Raw genomic sequence first — 23,007 nt, 5'->3', positions numbered from 1 at the left:
GGAAAATGTTGGGAGATATCTTATGGATCTTACAACTGGAGGTGGTTTTATGGACCTTAAACCTAAAGCAAGAACACTGAAGAAGGAAATAAATAAATGGGAGCTCCTCAAAATTAAACACTTTTGTGCATCAAAGAACTTCATCAAGAAAGTAGAAAGACAGCCTACACAATGGGAGACAATATTTGGAAACGACATATCAGATAAAGGCCTAGTATCCAGAATTTATAAAGAGACTGTTCAACTCAACAACAAAAAGACAGCCAACCCAATTACAAAATGGGAAAAAGACTTAAACAGACACCTACCAGAAGAAGAAATACGGATGGCCAAGAAGCACATGAAGAGATGCTCAATGTCCTGGCCATTAGAGAAATGCAAATCAAAACCACAATGAGATATCATCTCACACCCACCAGAATGGCCATTATCAACAAAACAGAAAATGACAAGTGCTGGAGAGGATGCGGAGAAAGAGGCACACTTATCCACTGTTGGTGGGAATGTCAAAGGGTGCAACCACTGTGGAAGGCAGTTTGGCGGTTCCTCAAAAAGCTGAATATAGAATTGCCATACGACCCAGCAATACCATTGCTAGGTATCTACTCAAAGGACTTAAGGGCAAAGACACAAACGGACATTTGCACACCAATGTTTATAGCAGCATTATTTACAATTGCAAAGAGATGGAAACAGCCAAAATCTCCATCAACAGAAGAGTGGCTAAACAAACTGTGGTATATACATACGATGGAATATTATGCAGCTTTAAGACAAGATAAACTTATGAACCATGTAATAACATGGATGGACCTAGAGAATATTATGCTGAGTGAATCCAGCCAAAAACTAAAGGACAAATACTGTATGGTCCCACTGATGTGAACGGACATTTGAGAATAAACTTGAAATATGTCATTGGTAATAGAGTTCAGCAGGAGTTAGAAACAGGGTAAGACAATGGGTAATTGAAGCTGAAGGGATACAGACTGTGCAACAGGACTAGATATAAAAACTCAAAAATGGACAGCACAATAATACCTAATTGTAAAGTAATCATGTTAAAACACTGAATGAAGCTGCATCTGAGCTATAGGGTTTTTTTTTGTTTTTGTTTGCTTGTTTGTTTGTTTGTTGTTGTTGTTTTTTTAATATTATTACTACTTTTATTTCTTTTCTTTATATTAACATTTTATATCTTTTTCTGTTGTGTTGCTAGTTCCTCTAATCCGATGCAAATGTACTAAGAAACAATGATCATGCATCTATGTGATGATGTTAAGAATTACTAAGTGCATATGTAGAACGGTATGATTTCTAAATGTTGTGTTAATTTCTTTTTTTTTTCTTTCCGTTAATAAAAAAATAAATAAAAATAAAAAAAAATTAAAAAAAAATATACATATTCCTGTCTCCAATATCCTGGAGCAGCTAGAAAGAAAAATCTGAGATGATGGAATGACATTATGCCCATGACAAACTCTGGGATCTGTCCTGTCACTACTTGTTGATGAGTGCTTTCAAAATTATTGCTTTTCTCTTTCTTTGCTCTGTATATATGTTATATTATACAATTAAAAGGAGTTTGTTTGTTTGTTTTTACAAAAGCCTAAAGAGATGAAGGAATCTACCTCAAGGATAGAGGAAGGGAGGTTTTAATCGAAAATACCATTTAAATTTACATCTCTTTTTTAAAAATTGTCCCTGGTGGTATTGATGTGATCAACTTATTGCCAAAACAACTTCTAAATTTAAGGAAAACTTTGGTAAATTGGTGATGCAATATCGAACAGTCTGATTACAAATTGAAATCCACTAATCACTTCTTTTCACATTTATGTACCCCAGAAGCTTTTACAAAACATAATAGGATTAGTGTTGATAAACTTATACAGCTTATTTCTCACCCAAGAACACCCTCAAGGAGTTTCTGACTAAATATATCGACTGCAACACTTGCCCCTTTTCATCCCAAAGGTACAACTTGTCATTTAAACAAATATCCACTTTAGGTTTCCTTTCACTTAGTATTTTACAGGCAATCATTTTCCAAGGTGGAAGACCTAAATGCGATACTGGATATGTTGGTGTTGATACCACTATAACAACAATGACGTTGAAATTTATTTAACGTTTACTATGTGGCAGACATTGTTCTAAGCCATTTACTTGATTCATTTAATCCTAAAAGGTAGGTAATCATTTCATAATTTTTCCATTTCATAAATGAAAGAAACCGCTAGGTTACAATGTTATTAAGTGGTAAAGCTGGGATTCAAATCCCGCCTGATTCCAGAGGCTGCACTTTTAACCACTAAGACAAAAACAGGGGAGACGGGGTCCTGTGTGGGGGCTGGGAGGCAGGGTGAGGAAGGGTGGAGAAAGGGGGAAACTGGGCTCGTTTTACACATAAAAACTAAACTTCCCACAAAGGAAGATGTCAGGAAGAATCTTAGAGTGAAACCACTGAGCACTCTGAGATAAGCCCCAAAGGCTGCGGCTGCGACCTCAGAGAGCAGTGCAGTTTGCTAAAACCCCCTTTCCCAGGTCCATCCTTTTACTCAATGTCACTCTTCCAGTAAAGGAATCCAACCAGGGCGGTGAAGATGCCAGGTGATCCTGTGAATTTAGGGCTCCCACTCCGGGACAGGGGCCCGCTGTTGGGGGGAAGTGTGTCCCTGAGGCGGGGAACCGTGGGCTGGGCTGCTCCGGAATTCGCGGTCACCGGGGCGGGGCTGCCGGACACAGGCAAAGAGGCCCACCGCTCCGGAGCCAATCGCCCACCTCTACCACCCCACCATACCCACAGAGTCCTCACCACTCTCGGAAACAGCCCGGGGAGTTCCACCACTTCAAGCACCGATTCCTCTCACTGCCACAGCCATTTTTCGCCGGTCGCCGCCACAGCCAATTCAAAAAGTGAGCCGCTCTCTCTAAAAGCCATGCCGATTGGCGCGTCATGTCAACTTCCTTCCCATAGGCTGGAGCCTCCAGGCGGACGGTGATTGGTCGCTGCCCTCCGCCCCAGACGCCCATTGATTGGTTATACGTGTGTTTCAAAAAAACCCAACGGCTCCCGCGTCGGAATGACGGGAGTTTGTTGGAAAGTCCCCGGATGAGGGGCGGGAGACGGCGGTGATGACTCTGGTATTTGTGTGGGAACGGCAGGTGTGTGTGCGTCTACCGCATGTTTACTAAGTAAACATTACATTTCCTGGGGAAAGTTTGGGTGGAGTCTCTCCCCCCAGCTTCTTTTTTTACTTTTAAAGCCCACTAAATCCATTAAAGTTAAATCAGTTCCTCCCCTGGTTGCTGTGAGCTGTAAGATATTCCTGATTGTGTGTTTTCTACTTTAGGAATGTTACGTAAAGTTAAAGGGGGGTTGACTTTGGTGATTGTGGTACCGTGGTGGGGAGAAGGACACGCGGACTCGGGGCTCCCCGGGATAGACATCAAATCACATGCTTCTTGAACGCCTGCTGTTTTGTATGTATGTGGGTAAATCACTGTGCTAGATTCTCTGGCCTAGGGAATTTCACAGGTGCCTAGAATAAATTCTTAGTGTTCTCAGATTTTCTTTAATTATAAGTTTGTATTTGAATAATGTAAAAAATTAGTCACGAGATTGAAAAATCTGTTGCCAAAGGGAATCCCTTCCTCACCTGCTCCCCTACCCCACCACGAGAACCTTTGTTCCTTTCCTCCAAAGTCTAGTCAAGAATTTATAAAGCTTTCCTGTAATTAGTATTGTTATTTTGAAAACAGCTTTGTTTCATCATTTACTAAATAAATATTATATAACAATGTCTTAAGAGACACCCTCCCTAGGTGGGTTTTGCCTAGTTCCCACCTCTTGGCAGATTTAAATGAAGGAAAAGGGAATTCGTGGCCAGAATCGTAAATCCCAGTGAGGGATTGGGAGGCGGGTAGGTACCGGACTTGTACTGTAGAATGGAGCATTTGCCAACATCTCAAACAGGTCGTGGGGATTTAGAACTTTTCCTGATTTTGTCAGGCTGCTTTAGAATGCCCTGAAAGTTTGTAATACAATCCAGAAAATGAGTGAATTTATCTAATAATTATCGGTTTCCCTGCTTATTGAACAGTATTTACAGTGTGCCCCTGTAAAGCTGATAACTGTTCGGGCAGAAAAAGGGAGAAACAATAATTGAAATTTCATTTTGGAATGTGCTTACATACTTAAGTTTGGGCGTGCCCTGCGTTCCAAAAATACCCATCACTGCAAGTATAATAAGCTACTGTGGAAAGTAGACTTACTTCCTCTGTGCTGCTCCTTGTTATATAAGCTTCCCACCCAAATCTAATGAATGACTGATTCACAGCACAGAGTGTATGCTAACTTGACATAAGTTATAACTTCTGGATGATTATTTGATTCCTTTTGAAGGATATGTAACAGTGTGACTAGCAAGTAAAAGGGCAATACAATCTTCACTCTCGGTGCCTTCAGTTATTCAGCAAATATTTTATTAAATATCACTTATAAAACAGGCATTGTGCTTACTGAGAATACAAAGATGAAGAAGGCATAGATACCTACCTCATAGGATCCCACAATCTGGTAAACAATTAGCAGGTAAACAAACAATTACAATGCAAGGGAGAGAAGAAAGGAATGAACATTTACTGGTAGTTCACTAAACAATTCACTGTTGTTATTTAATCTTTGAAACAGCCCATGAGTAGGCATTATAGCGCAATTTCACACACACAAAAAAGGAAACTGCATACAATCTTTAAGTAACTTGCCCAAGATCATCTTGTAAATGATGTAACCTGCATTAGAACTCAGAAATAGGAGATTAGCATAAAGTCTAGAATAGACTATCTACAGGCTCAATGAAATCAGTATTGAGGGAGGTCTTTCAGATAAACATATGCATGAGGTGATTATTTTCCGCCTAACTATAATTAGCAGAGTTTATGTATCTGGTAAAGTAAAACCCCTCCCTAATCTTCAGGTCTTTACAGTTTTGAAAGGCTACGAATTCAAAGACAGATGTGACACGGTTCTTTTTATTAAGAACAGTGCTCTTCACGGATTAGGTGTTTTAGTTTCCTAATAGCTAAAACAAATACCACACAATGGATTGGCTTAAACAGGAATTTGCTGGTTAATGATTTTGAGTCTAGGAGAACTCCAGAATCATCTGGGGCTGACTATAGGAGATCCTTGGATCCTTGGCTTTTCCATCACATGGCAGAGTCTTCTCCTTATCTCTTCTGGGTTTGAATGACTTTCAGCACCTTACCATGTCTTTTTTTTTCTCTCTGTCTGAATTTCATTCTATTTATAAAGGACTCCAGTAATCCAGATTAAAGCCCAAACTGATTCAGTTGGCCATACCTTAACTAGAAGTAACATTTTCAGAAGGTCCTATTGACATTAGATTCACAACTACAGGAATGTATTAAGATTAAGAACGTGTTCTTTTCTGGGGTACATAATTAAACCTACCACAGTAGGTACCCAGTAATGATTTCTAGAATGAATAAGCTAGATCCAAGTATATCATCATGACTGGGAGACTAGATATTCTGATTCATTTATTCAGGTTATTCATTCAATTTTGAGTACCCAGCGAGCACTATGCTGTGACAAGACAGACATGGACCCTGGCCTCATCGTCCAGTAGAGGAGCTTATATTTGGAGTGAAAATTTATTCTACACATAGGTTTTCACAGAATTTGAATACATGCAAAACAGTGATGAAAATAACTTAGTCTTACAAATTCAGAAGATGTTTCTAATGCTATAATGCTTTGGAGCAGCATTATAACTAGTACTATATTTACAAGACATAGGCAATTGAACTGGATGGCATGTTAACCTTGGAATTAAAAAAAAAAATAAATTCCTGATATTGATTTGTTTACTTCCAGTTTGACTCTTACAACATTTAAAGGGAACAACAAATCTTTCAGTGTAACTGAATCATAGTGGACACGAGAAAAAAAGAATGTAAGGTCCAAACTGAATAAAAGTAGGTTAGGAAGAGTTCGTGAGAGCCTCCAATCTAATGGTGAAAGGTTTAAATTTTATGCTGAAAACAAACAATGAAGAGCAATTTTAAAACCTTGAAGCAAGGAAATTATATAGTGGGTATTATTTTTTAGTAGGAACAATCTGGCAACCAGAATTTCAGTTGAAATGGAAAGATGAGAAAGGAGAAAGACCAGTTAAAATGATGTTGAAGTGGAAAAAAACATGAAATGATCGCCTGAACTGAGATAGAAAAAGTGGATGGGAGAGATAAGAAAAAGGAAAAATTACTAGAACTTTGTAACCAATTAAATGTAGGGAATGCGTGCTGAGCTCCCAGCCTTGGGGTTTGTTCATATGAAACTTAACCCCACAAAGGATAGGTCAAGCCTACTTAAAATTAGGCCTAAGAGTCACCCCCAAGAGAACCTCTTTTGTTGCTCAGATGTGGCCTCTCTCTCCAGACACCACAACAAGCAAACTCACCACCCTCCCCCTGTCTATGTGGGACATGACTCCCAGGGGTAGGGACCTTCCTGGCACCGTGGGACAGAATTGCTAGAATGAGCTGAGACTCAGCATCAAGGGATTAAGAAAAACTCTAGAATGAGCTGAGACCCAGCATCAAGGGATTGAGAAAACCTTCTCGACCAAAAGGGGGAAGAGTGAAAGGAGACAAAGGGTCAATGGCTGAGAGATTCCAAACAGAGTGGAGAGGTTATCCTGGAGGTTATTCTTACGCATTAAGTAGAAATAACCTTGTTATCCAAGATGTAATGGAGAGGCTGGAGGGAACTGCCTGAAAATGTAAAGCTGTGTTCCAGTAGCCATGTTTCTTGATGATGATTGTATAATGATATAGCTTTCACAGTGTGACTGTGTGATTGTGAAAACCTTGTGTCTGATGCTCCTTTTGTCTACCTTGTCAACAGATGAGTAGAACATATGGAATAAAAATAAATAATAGGGGGAACAAATGTTAAAATAAATTTAGTTTGAAATGCTAGTGATCAATGAAAAGAAGGGGTAAGGGTATGTATAATTTTTTTTTTCTGTTGTCCTTTTATTTCTTTTTCTGAATTGATGCAAATGTTCTAAGAAATGATCATGTTGATGAATATGCAACTATGTGATGATACTGTGAATTACTGATTATGTAGAATGGGATGAGTATATGTTAAGAATGTGTTTCTTGTAATTTTTTTAAAAAATTTAAAAAATAATAAAATAAATGTAGGAATGAGGAAGGAATAAAAAATATAAATATGTAATGTGAAATTTGTAAATCCATCTGGATAACTAGAAAAATAGCTGTCATTAAAGAAAAAGATCAATTCCCTAAATTCAGTAAACTTTATTGTCTTATTCTCTGTCTTCCTATCCCAATGCCTGCTTTCAGCTGGGTATGTTCACTATCCTTATGATGAGCCATCCAAATAGACTCACAGTTCCTTGAATTTCTTCAGTCTCAAACCCTCAAAACAACAACCCATTCTGACGGACATATCTAAATGCTTAACACTTGTGAATTGCTTTTGTTCTGAAATACCTAATTCAAAAATTCCATTCTAATCACAAAATTCTCTTCCCACTACTTACTCCCTTTCCCTAACTATTCAAGATGTTTACTCCTCATTTCCTCCTCACGATAGCATCCCATGATGCTGGGTAAATGACCATGATCATTTACTTCATTATCAAGCACCTCCACTTTCAATGACATGGTTTTCTTCCTGTCTCTGACAGTTTCTTTTCAGGTTCTTTTACTTAAATATTGTTGTTTCCTAAAGCATTGCCCTCCTGCTTTTACTCTACTCAGGCTACACTTTTTTCCCTAGGTGAGCTCATTCATCCCTAGGGATTTAAGCTATGTGCAGGTTTGAAAGGATGTATGTCCCCTAGAAAAGCCATGTTTTAATCAAAATCTCATTTCATAAAGGCAGAATAATCCCTATCCAATACTGTATGTTTGAAACTGTAATCAGAACATCTCCTTGGAGATGTGATTTAATCAAGAGTGGTTGTTAAACTGGATTAGGTGACAACATGTCTCCACCCATTTGGGTGCGTCTTGATAAGTTTCTGGAGTCCTATAAAAGAGGAAACATTTTGGAGAATAGGAGATTCAGAGAGAGCAGAGAATGCTGCAGCACCATGAAGCAGAGAGTCTATCAGCCAGCTCTTTTGAGATGAAGAAGGAAGACGCCTCCCGGGGTGCTTCGTGAAACAGGAAGCCAGGAGAGAAAGCTAGCAGATGACGCTGTGTTCGCCATGTGCCCTTCCAGCTGAGGGAGAAAACCTGACTGTGTTCACCATGTGCCTTCTCGGATGAGAGAGAGAGAGACCCTGAACTTTATCGGCCTTCTTGAACCAAGGTATCTTTTCCAGGATACCTTTGATTGGACATTTCTATAGACTTGTTTTAATTGGGACATTTTCTCGGCCTTAGAACCATAAACTAGCAACTTATTAAATTCCCCTTTTTTAGAAGCCATTCTGTTTCTGGTATATTGCATTCTGGCAGCTAGCAAACTAGAACAAGCTATAAACTAATGATTTACAAATCTCTATTTCTTACCAGGCCTTTTGAAGCCCGTTGTATAAAGCCAGTTGCTTATTGAATGTCTGACTCTTTCTTGACCTACATAGCAACCTCTACATGTCCTAAACTGTGAATTTCTCATTTCTCATCTCCTAATTCTTCATCCATTTTCTCCTCTCTCAACTGTATTTGTATCTTGATGGTAGAATCCCTATTCACCCAAATTCCCTAGTTGGAATTCATCAACTTATCCTTGATTCATCCTGTTCCCTTCCTCCTCTGTGTCTCCCTGCATGAACCCCTCCAACATGAACGTTTTTCAGTTTTACCTGAAAAATATTTCTAGAATCTGAACCTCTCCATGTCAGACCACTGCCTGAATTTAGTTTCAATCGCAACTATGAAAACGGTCTCCTAATTGGTATTTCTGCAATTAATTGCTCTTTTTACTCCCAGTCATTATTCACAGAATTACCTTCTTTTAGAAAAAAAGTGGGACCATATTTCCCTGCTTAAAAACAATAACAAGAAAACATGGCCTCTTCATTGCTCACAGAATTAAGACCAAATTCCTTAAGATAGTATAGAAGATCCTTCACAACATGGCTCTATCCTTATTTCCTGCTACCCCTCTGGACCGCATATGCACCCTGTATTCAGCCATACAGAAATTCTCATCAACATCCAAACATGCCAACTCCTTTCATAAATCTCTACATTCACATCCTTTCCCATTTACCCTGCCCCGCCTTTTCTGCATGAAAATTCCTATTCATCCTTCAAGACCCCACTCAAACATCACCTTAATGAAGGCTTCTTTGACTATTCCAGGAGAGCCAAGTGTTTCCATTGTGTATGAACACAATACTGTTCATACTTCCATATGATTCTTGTCGCAATGTACTATAATTCTTGATTAACACGGCTGTCTCCTCCATTAAATAACGAGTTATTCAAGGATAGGAACAGGACCTTCTCTTTTTGTAACCTAGCACTTAGCAAAAGTTTACTCAATAAACGTTTATGGAAAGAGGGAAAAAAAGGGAAGATAAGCAGATTTTTCAGTATTTTGATTTATAGCTATATTTTATTTCCTGTCAGAAGCTATGTACCTGGATCTGAATCTTTTTAAAATTATTTAACTGATTAATTAATAGCTAAGAATACTCCTTCTCTACTGGTTACTATTGCTTTATCAATTCTTTAGCTGTTTGAATCCAAAATGTCACATAGTACATACCTACCATCGTGTTTATGACATCAACATCAGTTGTTTGCAAAGAGCCATATTCTGACCAAGAGTTTGATGCTTTTGTAAATAGTCAATAAGCTCATATTGACTTAGTTTCCTGGGATGTCCCATATTCCTACTTAATAGCTCAGTTACTAAAATTGACTTTTTTGTATGTAAATTGTAATAAATTGGAGCAAATTGTCATATTAAATATTAAAATGTACTTTCTGGGCAGGCCATGGTGGCTCAGTAGGTAAGAGTGCTTGCCTGCCATGCCCGAGGACCTGGGTTTGATTCCCGGTGCCTGCCCATGTAAAATGTACTTTCTAACCCTTTGTTTCTTCATAAATGTTTCCCCATGCTGAGGGGGTGAAATTCAAGAAATGTAGCTTGAAATAATACAAGTTAATGTTTTTTTTCCTAAAACTCCATAGCATAATTGCTGAAACCCCAGATTCCTTCCAAGTTAGGATCCCGGAATGACATATGCAAATGGCCTGGCAGCAGCTGCCAACACTGTTTGCTTCTTCCTGGAATGACATAGTCTGAAGAGTTGCCCACTAGTAGTCTTTTGGCCCGAGCAGCTCCCAATTTCTTATCTCTCTCCCAGGGCTCCTACTCTTCCCATCAATCCAGACATCCCCCGTTTGCTGTGCAGCTACCCGACTAAGATGCTCTGAGCCCATGCTTCTCCATTCCCAAGTGGGCCTCTTCTTCACAGCTCCACCATTGCTTTGCACAAGCTCCCACACCTTGGGGTTCCAGAGCACTGCATTAGCTAGGCCTCCCTTCTCTGGTTGAGAGACTCTATAGCTATTTGAATACGAAGCCAGATTGCTTGAGTTCTAATCCTGACTTTGCCATTTCCTAGCTATGTGGCCTCAAGCAAGTTACTTAACCTCTCTATGCCTTAATTTGTCCTTCTGTAAAAGAATGTAATAGTACTTACCTTATAATGTTGTAAGGAATAAGAGTTAATATGTAATTAAAACATTCATTGGATACTAGCTCTTAATATTATGACTACTGCTGCTTCTGCTACTACAATGGCTGCTGTAATCACATAGTGGGACTGATGATTTTCTACATGCCTTCCCATCACTGACTCAGGAGAAATGGCACCTATGCTTCATTTCCCTTTGTCCCACCCTTCCCTACCACGAATACCACCACCACCAGAGCTGATGCAGTAAAGACCTCTATTCTAGTTTGCTAAGTGCCAGAACGTGATATATCAGAAACAGAATGGCTTTTAAAAGGGTGAATTTTTTAAGTTGCAAGTTTACCATTCTAAGGCCATGGAAATGTCCCTATTAAAGCAAATCTATAAAAATATTCAAATTAAGGCACCAACAAGAGGTTATCTTCACTCAAGAAAGGCCAATGAAGTTCAGGGTTTCTCTCTCAACTGGAAAGGCACATGGCGAACCTGGCAACATCTGCTTTCTCTCCAGGATTCTTCATGAAGAATCCCCGAGCATGTTCCTTCTTCCTCTCCAAAGGTCTCTGACTGTGAACTCTCATGGTTCTCGTCACTCTCTCAATTTTTCCAAAAATGTTTCCTCTTTTAAAGGATTCCAGTAAACTAATCAAGACCCACCTGGAATGGGTGGAGTCACATCTCCCACTAATCAAAGGTTAATGTCCACAGCTGGATTTGTCAATTCTCCTCAGAGATAATCTGATCAAGTTTCCACCCTATAGTGCTCAATAGGGATTAAAAGAAACAGCTGCCTCCACAAAATGATTAGGATTCAACATGGCTTTTCTTTCAAACTGGCACAATCTCCATTGCTTTTTTTTTTTCCCAACCAGAGGGAACATAGTTCCTTCTTCCACACCAAATCTAGCCTCCCTATTCTCTTTTAAAGAAAACTCTGCTAGAGCAAAGTTGTCTTCCTTTGTCTGGAAGACAGTTTCTCTTGTTGGGGCCCTTGACCCGGCTTCTGCCCCCTGCCAAGGCAGATCGCAGCCAAGCTTCTTCAAGTTAATTATCAGTGTCTTCCTTGAGATTCCTTCACTAGAATATTATAATTATCGAATTTGTATGTTGGGTGGCAAAAATTTCTCAAGTTTGTGTGTGTGTGTAATTTTAAACACAATGAAGGAATTAAGTTTCTTGAAAGAATGAAAAAAAAATCCACAGCACCTGAGACCCTAAGTGAACATGTTTCAGACACAAAATACAAAAGAAAATGAACCAAATTTAAGTACTCAGTATATTAAAGCAATATATTTGCCCAATAAATAAAATAATGGAGAAAATTAGGGATGGGATGTCAACTTCCTAATCATTGTCTATGGACTGGATGACACTTTCCTGCCTCTCACCTCACACTTGTTCCCCTTCCAGTTGATTCCTTCCTCTTTATTCTTATTTTCTTTCCTTCTTTCCCTTCCCCTTGTTCTCCATATTCAACTTCTTTGTTTCCATCTATGCTACTTCAGGGCAGCAGAGAATGAAGAGTTAGAAAAGTTGGTTTTGGGTTCTGAATTTCTTTCCCTACCCCATATCAACTCTCACTCACTAATGTACCTAATGCCAATGCAATCACTCCTCAAATCAGAGTGAATAGAATGTCTCACACCTTCAGTTTGTTCTTCTCTACAGATCAAAATTGTTGCATTAGAAAAACTATTACATTTCTTGCCAAGATGATTTTGTCAACATTATTTTTGATGGATTTTGTTTTATTACCTAAAAGTTATACAAAATATATTATAATTTTAAGATTTCATTTCAAAATGTGATGTTATGTCATCTGGCAATAACACAGGATTACGTATTTTACTATAACCAAATATTAGCCTTGTAATACAACATGGGTCTCATATATTTATTTTTCTCCTTCTATCATTATCCTTCCCCCTCAAATAATTTATGAAGTGCATAGATACAGTTACAAAGATAGTTACAAAGAATCATTCCCTCCTAAAGCTTATTTTTTAAGATTTTATTTCAAAAGATTTAATGAATAGCCTAGAATTTCTATCCTTTTCTAGAAATATTAACACTTACCAATTAAAATGTGATACTTCAAAGATGATTATAACACAGCATCTTCTAACCTGTCATCGCTGCCTGTAATACAAACCTTAGGAATTATTATCATTGTGAGCCAAATGAAGCTATTTTGTACACTCCAATAGTCAGTAATTAGGATATGAATCTTTGCTTCATTTGCATGAATCATTAAGCTATAAATCACTTGACAAAGATTTGCAAAACTCTACAAATTTAGCACTTAAAGTTTCACTTAGACAAATAGAATTAGCTTTCCTTGTTGGAGCAAGGGGTTTCCAGATATGATGGAATTATTATTCAATTTATCATTTCAAATTATATAATCTGATTATTAAAATTTTAGATCTGAAAACAATCTCGATCATTAGTCTCATTCTTTATTTTACAGATGAATTTACCAAGGCTAGCACCACAGAGTTTACATTACTTTACCAAGGCCAGGTAATTAGTGACAAAACCAAGATCAAAATTTTTATTTCCATTAATCCATTATCTTATTATTAAAGATATTGATTTTGCATTACAATTTACATTACATACAGAAATTAATATTTTACATTATACTTATAAAAATATCCGTACCTTTATTTATATTTTTTACCTTCAAAAAAAATTAAGAGGCTCGTGTTTGTTCTGTTTCCCTAGAGAAGCCTGACTAATTCAGCTTTGGTACCAGGAGTGGTTCTTGAGAAACAGAATCTTGAAAATGGGTTTTGGCAATTGGTTTTCTACTCTGATTAGATTCAAAGGCACTAATGATTCTATTTCCAATAATCAAGATGGCATTGACAGTCCGTGGCCTGAGTTGACAGTAGATATATGCAAATATCACCCTTGAATACTGCTACTCATATGGTTATAAGGGGCAAGGTTCTGGGTGAGAGTGTTAACAGAGTTTTGTGGTGTTAAAAGATAAAATGATGTTGGCTGGTTGTTCCTACATATGCTGGATATAGTTATAAAAGAAAAGGATGAGCTGAAGGCTTTAAATTTACCCCTTAAGCACTGCATGAAAGGTGTAAAAGTTTCTATGTGTGCCCTGAAAGAAAATTTTATTTCCTATGGCCACAGACTTGAGATCTCTGAAAACCTGGCCCAGAGTCTCATTGTGTGAATAGCAGAGTTTCAATGTAGACTAAATTCTCAACTTTGCAGGATATCTGCTGTTAAAGTGAAGGGCATTGATTGGAAAGGCATGGGATCCTGAAAATTGGAATGGGAATGTATGGGTTGATAATGATGGCAGTGCAGACATTGAAACCCTAGATTCTGCTGAGTCTTTGCTAGATAAACTGTAATGGTCTGCCCTGAGGAATCAGCTTCCTAAGGAATCTGTCACGCAGCTTCCACTTGAAGAGATTAAACCTACAGTGCCTGATAAGCCTGTAATCACCTCCCCTATAGGAAAAAGCCCTCACTTCTCTGTCTGGAGAGATTAATCCTATTTCACCAGATGGAACTGCAATGGAATGCCCTGAGGTAACTGACTTGCAAGGCACTTCTCATTCTTTTTGTGACCCACCCCCACTATGTCTCCTTTCTTCCAGGCCTACAAGGAGACTAAAGTTCTAACAGGTCCTGAAAGGTGAGGTACAAAGTGTGGCCTATGAGGAGGTCCACTAAACTCCAGAAGAGCTGCATAAGTTTTCCAATTTATATAGACATGAATCAGGGGAATATGTACGGGAATGGATATTAAGGGTGTTGGATAATGGTGGAAGGAATATCAAGTTGGTCAGGCTGAATTTATTGATATGGGTCCTGTGCTGGTTTGAAACTGTTGTGTACCCCCAGAAAAGCCATGTCCTTTAAACTTGATTCAATATTGTTCGGTGGGATCTTTTTGATTAAGTTGTTTCCATGGAGATGTGACCCACCCAATTGTGGGTGGGAGCTTTTGATTAGTGGATTCCATGGAGATGTGTCTCCACCCAATCAGGACAGGTCACTTACTGGAGTCATTTAAGAGGGAACAATTTTGGAAAAAGCCTCAGAGCTAAGACATTTGGAGATACAAAAACAAAACACCCCTGGGGAAACTATTTGAAACCAGGAGCCAAAAGACTAGCAGATGCCAGCCAAGTGCCTTCCCAGATTGGTCTTTCTTGATCAAGGTATCTTTCTTTGGATGCTTTGGTTTAGACATTTTTATGACCTTAGAACTGTAAACTTGTAGCTTAATGAATTGCTTTGACAAAAGCCAACCCATTTCTGGTATATTGCATTTCCAACAGCATTAACAAACTCAAACAGGTCCACTAAGCAGAGATCCTGGATTCAATGCTGTAACTTGAGGGATTAGAAAGGGCATTAACAATTTGTTTGGGTGGTTAGCTGAAACATGGATCAAAAGGTGGCCAGCATTATCTGAGGTTGAGATTGAAATGCCAGAACTGCCCTGCTATGATATAGTATCGCAAATGACATGCTATTGCACAATTATGTATAAATCCTATGCATAAAAAGTAATCTGTACCAAAACACTCAAAAATATAGTCTTAGTGGCTGGATCCAGACAGTAGCATTTGGGGAAGTCATTTCTCCCCACTTTTCCACTTTTTTGCTACTGTTACCTTTTCTTTCATAAGCATTTTAGTACACGATTGTCATTTTCCTAGCTGTTGAACATCTAACCCTTTCTTCCTAATAATAATCTGATTTCCCTTTTGAGGAACCCCTCGTTGAATATGGTTTTAGTGAGAGATAGTGCCTGCGTCTCACCATAGACCTAAATGAGGCCATATCCTGGGCTACCCCCACCCCAGTGTGACAAGGATCAGCCAACCAGATGCTCTCTCATAGGACTTAGAGTTTTTAGTATATGCCCTAAGGATGTGGAAAGGGTTAAAGGTCACATGCAACTGCAATAGCAAAAACTGTGTAAGATCAGGTTCTGTGGGTCTATCAATCTTTGCTGGGGTTCACACTGCCTAGGGCTCTGGAACAAACTGAATCCTGCCCATTACCCAAAGCTCCTCATACTGATTCAGTGAGCTCACAAAATAACTTAATTCTTTTTTTCACCCTTCAAGAAAGTTAGAATTGGTTTCTATTACTTACAGCAAGAATGCATAAGACATCCTTTTACAAACCCAAATTTTGTTGACACTAAGTTCAAATTATATCCAGAATCAGACCCTTCCACTACCCTTTTCTAGAACATCATCATCTCTCCTTTGAATCAGTGCAATCACCTCCTAATTCATCTCCCCAATTTTACTCTTCAACTTTTATAATCTATCTCTCAAAAAAGCAACAAGAGTATTCCTATTAAAACATAAGCCATATCATATCATTCTGCTTAAAACCCTTTGATGGCTTCACATTTCTTCCACACTAAAGCCAATGTCCTCACAATAGCCTTCACTGCCTTACACAATCTTCACTGACATCATAGCCCCACATTTCTCTTTTTACACCCTTAATTACCTCCAAATATGCTAGCCTTTTTTGCTGTTCCTCACACATACCAAGTATGCTCCTAGCTCAGGCTGTTCCCTCTGTCTCTAATGCTCTTCCTTTGTATATATATGACTCACTCCTCTTCTTCAAGCCTTTGCTCAAACACACCTTCTCAATCAGGCTACTAAAGCTACACTCACAAAATTGCAGCCTGTCCGCACACACTCCTGATCCCCTTTGCCCTGCTCATTGTATTTCATAACCATAATCACCCTCAATCATATTATGTATTTTATATGTGCATTATTTATTAACTGTCTCCCCACACTAGAATGTGAGCACCACAAAAGGTAGGATGTTTTGTCTATTCTGCCCCTTAATGTATTTCCAGAGAAAAGCATTTAAATGTCACATAGTAGGTGCTGAAACATTTTTGAAAGAAAGAAGAAAGGAAGAAATAGGAAAAAGAAGGAAGGAGAGGTGAAGAATTTTAAAACTTTATAAATATTACCTACATATTACAATGAAATTTAGTCTATAGTTTACCCATTGTTTTCAAGCTTTTTGAACATTTCTTTAAGTAAAATATCTCATGGAACTCCAATGCATAAAACAGATAAATATCAAGATGGCTAGAAGTAGGGAAAGAGAAGTATTGTCTTACCTCCACAGACACCCTTTAGAAACTTAAGTTTTTCCAAAACACAAAATTTGAAAACCACTGGCCTAGCCCAACCCCATCATTTACAGGACAAGAAGCTGCAGCTTGCTCCTCATAAAGGTCTGCAACATGATCTATAAATAGTCTTGAAAAAAAATATTTTTAATTTGAATCAAATTAACCTCTCAATTTGTGACTTTGTAGGAAATACAGAGGACAGTGAAACATGATAACACTACAGGGATGAAATCAGTAAGATCTGAACTTGTAGGGAATGTAAAAAGCAATCTGCTTTCTTCAACAAATAAATTGCAAGGGAGAATCAATTGATTGGACTTGAGACATATAAATCAAAATATGTGAATATTTTTAGATCACAATTCAAACATTTAAAAATTTAATGAATGAGTGAAATAAGCCAGAAATGAAAGGACAGATATTAAAATGCCTCAATAATATGGACTAACTATAATGTGCAAACTCTGAGAATTGAATTCAAGAGCATAAATTATCAGGTGAAGGCTTATTGTAAAGCTTCCTAGAGCGTAATCTATTCCTGATTGGTAACTGTTGTTTCTAACTTCTCAGATGCTGAGCTTTGTGTATAGCCTGGCCCTGGAATTTTGGGTGTCTGTGTAACACCTGAGACTTAGAGCGAGAGTTTTGGAGCTATGTAAATCAGCATTACCCCATACATCAATCGTTTAAAAGCTGAAAAAGAGATCAGACTTCAATTAGCTGTATGAATAAAGTTCTAAAATATAGATAATGTCATCCTTACCCCTGTAGTCTGATTCACCTTAGTCCCAATCTGATCAGCTTCGTTATTTCTAAGTGAAGCCTGACCTTTCTTTTTGGTTTCTATAACAGTTGTTGTATGTAGCAATGATGATTTTCAGAGCTGCCCAACTCCGAGTCTTGGGTGTCACACAGTCTTAGGTGTCACAAATTTCCAGGGAGATAGCAGGTTTTACATATACAGACAGCATCTCAGAATCTAGAAATAACATTAACAGCTCTGAACTAAATGTGACTGCTATAACAGCTTATGACCTTATAAAACCAATTATCTTTTAGGTATTTTCTACAAGAGGCCATACAATATTCATTCTTTTGTTTCTGGCTTATTTTGCATCACACAATATCCCTAAGGTTCATTCAGCTTACAAGCCTCACAACTTCAGCTGTATTTGTAGCCACACAATATGCTATCATATATATGTATACACCAGAGTTCACCATTCTACTTTTCAGTCATATCCTTCAGCCACCTCCATCCTTTGAGCATCATGTATAATTCCCAAAGTCAAAAATCCTTGTCTGACATTATCCTCATTCAGTTGTACAATCATCAACACTCTCATTTTTAGACAATTTTTATTGCCCCAAAGAGAAAAATAACTGATAAACAGACCCTCACCAAAAAGAAAGTTCAAGCCTCCCCAACCCCAGTTATTTAGCCCTGGTATTGCTGTGGTACTGTTGATGTCTTCCTGTTAAATATAGACCATAGCATGCAATAGTAGTTTTCCTCCTATACCTTTCTGTAACTGACTTTTTTATACAAGATTCATACCTTTTTTTTTTTTTCATGGGCAGGCACCGGGAATCGAACCTGGGTGTCCTGCATAGCAGGTGAGAACTCTGCCTGCTGAGCCAATGTGGACCACCCAAGATTCATACTTTTGAGTAAGTTCATGCAATAATTTATCTATATTTGTAGTGTCAATTGGTGGGATACCTGGCTCTATATAACCCCTTTCAATCATATTCACCTTCAATATGGCATTATTACTTATAAATCCACTAATGAACTGCCTTCACGTCTATTCCTCCCCCTACATTTAAGTTATAACCTCATTCACTATCTGCTATCTGTTCACCCAACTCTAGCTTCTGTGTATCTCTAAGTGCCCTATATTCTATTTTATAAGCCTCTGAGTTTACTCTTACCAAGGTCTCAATAGCGAAATCATACAGTATCTATTTTTTTTGTTTGTTTTTTTGGTCTGACTTAGTTCACTCAACATTATGTCCTCAAGTTTCATCCATGTTGCCGTATACTTCAGACTTCATTTTGTTTTACTGCTGCATAATATTACATCATATGTATATAACACATTTTGTTTATCCACTCCATTGTTGATGGGCACTTGAATTGTTTCCATCTTTTGGTAATTGTGAATAATGCTGATATGAACATCTGTCTGTTTGTGTCACTGCTTTCAGCTCTTCTGGGTATATAATGAGTAGTGGTATTGTCAAGTCATAGAGCATCTTGATATTTAGTTTTCTAAGGAACCACCAAACTGTCTTCCATAGCAGCTGTACCATTATACATTCTCATCAGCAATGCATAAGTGTTCCAATTTCTCCACATCTTCTCCAACATTTGTAGTTTTCTGGTTATTTTTTTAATAGCAGCCATTCTTATAGCTATGAGATGATATCTCATTATAGCCCTATAATAAGCTGTACAGCATTTCCCTTAGAGCCAAAGAAAATGATCATCTCTTCATGTGCTTTTTAGCCATCTGCTTTTGCTCTTTGGGAAAATGTCTATTCATATCTTTAGCCCATTTTATAATTGGTTTATTTGTTCTTTTGTTGTTGAGTTGTATGAATTCCTCATGTATACGGGATATCAAACCTTTATCTGATATGTGATTTCCGAATATTTTCTCCCATTGAGTTGGTTGCCTCTTCACCTTTTAACAAAGTCCTATGAAGCATAGAAGTGTTCAATCTTGATGAGCTCCAATTTATCTATTTTTTCTTTTGTTGCTTTTGGTGTAAGATCTAAGAAGCTACCTCCAACACTAGGTCTTGAAGATGTTTCCCTATATTTTCTTCTATGAGTTTTATGGTATTGGTTCTTATATTTAGATCTTTGATCCACTTTCAGTTAATTTTGGTATGGGGGTAAGGTAAGGGTCCTCTTTCATTCTTTCAGCTATTGCTATCCAGTTCTCCCATGCCCACTTATTGAAAGGACTAGTCTGTCCCCAGTTCAGTGGATTTGGGGGCCTTGTCCAAGCTCAACTGACCATATGATTTGGTGATCTATCTCTGCACCCTCATTTTGATTCTATTGGTCAATACTTTTATCTTTGTGCCAGTACCATGCTGTGAGACCACTGTGTGACTTTGTAATAAGCTTTAAAATCAGAAAGTGTTAGTCCTCCCACTTTGTTCTTTCTTTTAGGATATTTTTAGCTATTCATGGTCTCTTTCCCTTTCAAATGAATTTGATAACTAGCTTTTCCAAATCTCAAAGTAGGTTATTGAATGAGGTCTGTCTATATTTTGTGTCATGCAGAGGCTAAAACTCCAAAAGAAAACTCACAGTCTTTCTGGCATGAAGAACCAGGCAGAGTTCGAAGAAACTGCAGTCACAGAAAATGAGGGGGTTGTTCTGAAGAAAGAGAGAGCCCCAAATTCTGAGTATAAACTGATCACTGCTCTATATAATCTTGAACCATGCAAATACAAGTTACAAGCAGACCAGCTAAGAGAAAAAAAAAAAAAAAGATGAGAGTTGAAATGATGCCCAAGAAACGGTTTTCATTTTAAGTTCAAGCAAATTAATTGCCTAATAACACAAAATATCAATAACTTTTTTGATAAATAAAAACAGAATCCACAGTCTTTACAACATAACATCACATGCCCAAGATACAATCCAAAATTACATGCCACATAAAAAAAAAGAAGAAAATGTGGCCTATTCTCAAAAAAAATACAATCAATAGAGCTTAATTTCGAGAAGACCCAAATTCTGGAATTAGTATACACAGACTTTAAAGCATCTGTTACTATACTAAAAACTGATGAATTGTACAACTTAAATGGGTAAATTCTATGTTGAGTGAATGAGATGTCAATAAAACTCTAAAAATTGTCAAAATGTTAATTCTCCACAAATTGATCAATAAAATCAATGCAACCCCTTTCAGTATTCCAACAGGCTTTTATGAAGAAATTAACAAGATGATTCTAAAATTGTATGAAAAGTAAAGGGCCTACAATATCCAAAGCAACTTGAAACAGAAAAGCCAACCTTGAGGACTTCAGTACCTGACATCAAGACTTAATATAAAGCTACAATAATCAAAACCGTATGGTATTAGCATAAGGTTCAACAAATGGATCAATGAATAGAGAGTCCAGAAATAGACCCTCACTTATGTAGCCTCTGATTTTCTTTGGTACAAAGGTACCAAAGAAATGCCCTTGGGAAAAGGAGAGTCTAGAACTATATATCCATATTGTATATAATAAAATCCAACTCTTACTTCACACTGTACATAAAAATTAATTTGCAATGGATCACAGACATAATCATAAAAGCTAACACTATAAAGCTCTTTGGAGAGACTATAGGAAAATATCTCTATGACTTAGGTGTGATCAAAAGTTTTTTAAATAAGTCATAGAAAGCAATAACCATAGAAGAAAAAATGGACAACTTAGACGTCATCATAATTTAAAATGAAGAAACCATTAAGAAAATGAATAGGTAATCCACAGACTATGCAAAAATATTCACAAAATGTAGAGTGGGCAAAGGACTGGAATGTAGGCTATATATAAAACCCCTACAAATCAATAACAAAAAGCAAACAAGCCAATTAAAAATGGGCAAAAGATCTGGATACTTTACAAGAAAAATATATTCATAGTAATAAGTACATGAAGCATTCAATGTAGTCGTAAGGGATATTCAAATTAACACCAAAATGAGTTAACTTTAGAAATACAACATTTAGAATGGCTAAAATTAAAAAGAATGCAATCTTAGTTTCCTGGTTGCTGATAAAAAAAAAAACCCATACAATGGGCTGGCTCATGGTTTTGAAGCTTGGAGAAGTTCAAAATTAAGAAAGGCTCTGCTCTCTCCTTGAAGACTGTGGTATTCTGGAGTTGGCAGCCAGTGATTCTTGGTCCTCAGCTTTTCTGTCACAGTGCACATGGTGGTGTCTTCTTGCTTTCCAGATTCCGCCGACTTCCAGCTTCTTTCCTTCACTTTCTCTCTCTCTGTCTGAATTTCGTTCTGCTTATAAAGACTCCACTAACCTGGATTAAAGAAAAAACTGATTCACTTGCCAAGATTTATCTAAAAATAACATCTTCAACAAGTCCTGTTTACAATGGATTTACACCCACAGGAATGAATTAAGATTAAGAACTTGTTTTTCTGGGGTACATAATTCAGTCACCCCAACTAGTCATATAAAATGTTGGCAAGGATGTAGAACACTTAGAACTTTCATACATTGTTGGTGAATGTAAAATGCTACAAATCTCTTCTTAAAAGTTCTGATGGTTTCTTACAAAACTAAGCATACACATATCCTATCACCTTGATATTTACACAGAGATAAGTATACATATGCCCGCACACACAAAAAAAGACATTTAAAAATGCTCATTGCAGCTTTATTCACAATACCTCCACGCGATGGTTAATTTCTTGTTTCAACTTGGCTAGGTTACAGTACCCAGTTGTTTGGTTAAGCAAGCACTGACCATTGTTACTGTGAGGCAATTTAGTAGATGGATTTTCATCTGTAATCAGTTGATTGCATCTATGACTGATTCCATCTACAATCAATAAAGGAGATTGCCTTCAGCAGTGAGGGGAGTGTCATCCAGTCAGCTGGTAACAATAAAGTGAGAACTGAGGATCTCAGCCACCAGAAAGAAGAATTTCTGTCTCTAACTCAGCCATCTAGCTTCTCCTGGGGAAATTTAGTATTATTTTCATCAAGTTTCCAACTTGTAGCCTGCCATACAGAACTTGGATTTACTAATCCCCACAGTTGCATGAGCCAATTTCTGTAGCAAATCTCTAAATATTTACACACATATGTATCCTGTTAATTGTTCTCTTTTTCCTGAAGCATTCTGACTAATATACCCCAAATTGGAAGCAGCCCAGAGCCCATGAATAGAAGAACATATAAATAAACTGTGGTGTATTCACACAATGGAAAATTACTCAGCAATAATAAGGCATGAATCACTGATTTCCACAACATGGCTGAATCGCAAAAACATTATATTGAATGGAAACACTATACTGTCTGTTCTAGAGCAGTAAAAATTCAGAACAGTGGTTGCCTCTTGGGAACAGGG

The 23,007-nt window shown here is 37.6% G+C and overlaps 1 protein-coding gene and 1 long non-coding RNA gene across 3 annotated transcripts in view; one reads left to right on the top strand and one right to left on the bottom strand.

Moving 5' to 3' along the window:
- The window catches only part of ECT2 (epithelial cell transforming 2), a 102,455-nt gene extending 99,489 nt beyond the window's left edge, over positions 1-2,966 (bottom strand). Inside the window, 1 exon segment of the mRNA XM_077161060.1 lies at positions 2,819-2,966. The gene's annotated coding sequence lies outside the window, so the exon portion shown is untranslated.
- A 143-nt stretch (positions 2,967-3,109) lies between these two features.
- LOC143682505 (uncharacterized) overlaps positions 3,110-23,007 on the top strand; it is a 33,107-nt gene continuing 13,209 nt past the window's right edge. Inside the window, exons 1-3 of one of the 2 annotated variants that reach the window (XR_013175165.1) lie at positions 3,110-3,168; positions 18,469-18,558; positions 20,189-20,792. This is a non-coding gene — a long non-coding RNA (uncharacterized LOC143682505). Of the gene's footprint in view, positions 3,169-18,468; positions 18,559-20,188; positions 20,793-23,007 lie in introns of those variants that run through there. The other variant, XR_013175166.1, reaches the window with a different exon arrangement.

Source organism: Tamandua tetradactyla, chromosome 5, assembly GCF_023851605.1.
Source record: "Tamandua tetradactyla isolate mTamTet1 chromosome 5, mTamTet1.pri, whole genome shotgun sequence".
In the NCBI taxonomy this organism is placed as follows: domain Eukaryota; kingdom Metazoa; phylum Chordata; class Mammalia; order Pilosa; family Myrmecophagidae; genus Tamandua; species Tamandua tetradactyla.
Note: the sequence above shows the minus strand (reverse complement) of the source record. Positions and strands in the feature narration are given on the sequence as shown.